We start from the raw sequence: 3965 nt of genomic DNA on the forward strand, positions 1-3965 counted from the left end.
CCTCTCTCCGCAACTTCCGATGTAACTGAACACAAATTTGGTTGTTTGGTTTTTTTGTTGTTTTGTTTTTTTTTTTCTAAATTTTATTGTATTATTGCAATAAATCTTTAACAGTTAATTTTTTTTTTTTTTTAAATTTTATTTTTAAAGTTGTATAACTGTTACTTCTGTGTGGTCTCTTTTTCACTGTGCTGGGGCGAAAGTACACAGGAAATTTCCAGCCTTCGAAGCAATCACAGGGACCGGGCCTGTTACAGTGCAATCAGTGGTACAGCGGTGGAAATAAGCAATACCCATTCTAAAAAAATACTCTTACATAAAATAACTGCATCTCCAGGGGAGCAGGATGGGTTCCTGCACAACACACACACAGACACACACACACACACACATCCCTCTTGTACATGTAAACGGGTAAATCTCTCGTGTGAGCCTGGCTCGGGGTTGCTCATGTGTGCTGGGTGATGGTTTCTGCAGGTGCTGAATTCCTGCTGCATGCAGAGGGAGATGCTCCTCCTTACGAGGTCGTTTCAGGATGCAAGATGTGTCTTTTTGTGGCTGTAGTTATTCAAGTGAAGCAGTGAGTGGAGGGGAAAGGGCTGAGCAGGCTCTGCCCCTGGGACCAGGTGGCCTGGCAGCCCATGGGTTGCAGGCTGCTGAATGATGGAGGACAACCAACCCCTCCCACTCGGTTTTTTGGGATGTATCTGATAGGGGACACTGATGCCCTGTGATTCCTGGCTGCTGCACACTCAGGATTGGGAGCAGCAGCCACCCCACAAGCTGGGGGCAGGTTGTTGCCTCAGTCCCAGCACAGTCAGTCCTGGCCATGGGCAAAGCCAGGCCTGACTCTGAGCTCAGCTCCTGCCTGTGGGATGTTCAGGTCAGCTCTGCTTAAGCAGGGCCAGCAGCAGCAGGTTTTGTCCTCTGCCCACACTGGTTTGTGGCAGGAGAGCAGCCTGATAATGCCCCGAGTCCTGTCCCAACTCCAGGGTTGCCTGGACCAGCCAAAGGCAGGCTGGGAAGAGAAACGCCCCAGGGTGAGGCTTCAGCACCATTCCCACCGGGCAAGAAGTGGGACTCGAGACAGAGATTGGATGTTTCAGTGCAGTTTTGTGCAGGTGTGAGATCCCAGAATGGTTTGGGTTGGAAGAGACCTCACAGACCACCCAACCCCCTGCCGTGGGCAGGGACACCTTCCACCAGCCCAGGTTGCTCCAAACCCTGTCCAAGCTGCCCTTGGACACTTCCAGGGATGCAGGGGCAGCCACAGCTTCTCTGGGTAACCTGTGCCAGGGCCTGCCCACCCTCACAGCCAACAATTTCTTCCTAATATCCCATCTAACCCTGCCCTGTCAGTTTGAAGCCATTCCCCCTTGTGCTGTCACTCCAGGCCCTTGTCCCCAGTCCCTCTCCAGCTCTCCTGAAGCCCCTTTAGGCTCTGGAAGGGGCTCTCAGGTCTCCCTGGATCCTTCTCCAGGCTGAACACCCCCAGCCCTCCCACCCTGCCTCCAGAGCAGAGGGGCTCCACCCTTGGAGCATCTCCGTGGCCCTGATGACAGTTCCAGGGGCTGCCACAGGGGCAGAACCTGCAGGATGTGACCTGAGCTCCACTGCAGCACCTCAGCCCCTCATCCCAGGGAGCAGAGACAGAGCGAAGGGAAAAGCTGCCACAGGAACAGCCGGGATGGAGCAAGAGCTCAAACACAAGTTCGGCCACGGGTGGCTTTTCCTGTGGTGTCCATGCCAGGACAGTCCCAGAGCCTGATGAAAACTGGAAGCTCACAGACAATGGAAATGTTGTTACAACTTCTTCGCAGGCATATCTGGAAATTCAGTCCAGACACTCCAACTGCTCCCAGGCAGGGAAGTCGAGCACATGGTGCAGTCCTTCGTCCTCAGTTCTAAACACTGAACTTTGTAAAACCAACAACTGGGTGGTTGTTTTAACGGACTCATACGAAACAAAAAAGTTCACTGGACCTTGGGTTCTCCCTGAACCATCCATTAAGGAAACAGAAATCTGCACTTTGCTGCTTTTTAAGGGAAAAAATAAGCCTGCAGGCAGCTCAGCATGGCAACACTCAGAACCAACCCACATCTGGATGCAAAAGCTTGTTCTGCAAAACAATTTTTAACAGCAATGCTGTGCGACAGGGGCAGTTCCAGCAAACAGTGCAATAAATGATGCATAAACCAGCTCAGGGGGAGGGCAGGGATGGGGCAGCAAGTTGTCCTGCAGATTTACCTGCTCCAAGGAACAAAACAGCCTAATGATATCATTTTATCCTTGTTTTTCCCCCTTGTTCAACAAAGGTGACCAAAATCTCACCCTCTGTTCCAAAAAAAATTACCTCACTGGCCTCTTATCTAATTACAAAATATTTTCCTCTGCCGCTCCATTCCAGCCTCGCAGGGACTTTCCTCGCTGCTGCTCAGCCTCAAGTTTTCCAGAGTCTTTGGGTGGGGGGCAGGAAGGCAGCTTCTTTCCCCTTTCCCTTAATCACAATCAAGCTGGAGGCCTTTGATGCCGATGGCTTTGGCCAAACAACAGCCTGGCAGTTGCTTTGCCGCTCGTCCGGAGGGAACGGGTGGAAGTTTGGGTGAATCCCGCGCCCCGTTACGGGGATGAAGTCACGGATTAACCAGGGATCCTGCTTTTCCTCTCCCTCTTCCCAGCCGATTACAAGGAGGGCCGCGCCCTCCTCTGAGATTGCCGCTTTCATTCCTCGTGGTTGTCATCATGTCTGAGGCCGAGCAGCCAGGGAGGGGTGTCTGACGCCCGGGGTGGCAGGAGCAGGTAAAGGCAAAAAATAAACCCGGCACATCCTTTAAACCTCCCTGAGCTCATCAAACCCACACTTCATCAGGCTGCAAGGGCTCGGCTCCCCTTCTCTCACAGTTAATGGAAAGAGTAAAAGCATCCTCCTTCCATCCCTCTGTTCTGACACTCCGGAACCAGGTGAGTCGCTCCGTGTGATCCCAGCGCGGGTGAAGCGGAGCGGGGTGGGGAGCTCAGCCTGGCCCCCCACACCAGCAGTTTTCCGAACCTTTCTGATCCGGTGCCAGCAGGATGAGCCAGGTGCAGGGCCACCCCATCCACAGCTCCTGCCATTTCCAGGTTGCTCCCTGGGGTTTGCAGGGCAGAAGGACGAGCCCCTTGGGGAGGTGGCACTGGCTCTTCTTGCGGTGGGTCAGAGGTTTTGGCTGCTCCAGCTGGAATGGTGACTGCCAGGAGCCCATCCACGCCCTGAGAAGGGGCAGAGAAACAGCACCGAGGGTGGGGAGAGAAGGGACTTGGCCAGTGCAAAGGCACGGCCGCCACGATCCGTTTGGCTCCCTGGAAAAATGGCAGCAGCTCCACTGACTCCACTCCCGGGAGCTGAGCGTGGCTGCTGGATTGTCCAGGGTCCATTCCCAGACTTCCAAACCATTCACCCTTCAGAGGGGCGTAACTGGAGCCTGGATCGTGGCGCTGCAGGAGAAGAAGTGTTCAGGGAAATACTCCCAACAGATGCCACGCTCCGCTCCCATTCCCAGTTTGAGCAATCACTGTTCACCCAACACAAACCTTCCCAATTCCCCAGGAAAGCACCGACTCACACCCAAGGAATGAGATGCCAGAGCAGGACAAAGCACTGCAAGGATTTCTCCTGACAGGGAAAAATTCCACATAAGAGCAGACGGCAAAGCTTCCAGCACGTCACGGAGCCACATCCATCCTACTGGACCCACGGTCTGTCCCGGAGCTTCCAGGGAACAAGGCAGGTGCCCATGGAGGAGCCAAGAAGCAGGAGGACTGGAAAGGCCCTGTTTTCGCAAGCTTTACACACCTAGCACCAGAATTCCCGACGCAGGGCTGAGAGGAAGGAAAAGGGAAAGCTGGAATCTGTGAATGTTACAGCGGGGAGTTCTCCAAGGAATAGAGATTTGGGAGGGGGGGGGAGGTGTTTTTTTGTTCCTTT

The sequence above is a fragment of the Empidonax traillii genome, unplaced genomic scaffold (genome assembly GCF_003031625.1).
Source record: "Empidonax traillii isolate 1590-97213 ecotype Southwest subspecies unplaced genomic scaffold, ASM303162v1 scaffold1389:size274315, whole genome shotgun sequence".
Taxonomy (NCBI): Eukaryota; Metazoa; Chordata; class Aves; order Passeriformes; family Tyrannidae; genus Empidonax; species Empidonax traillii.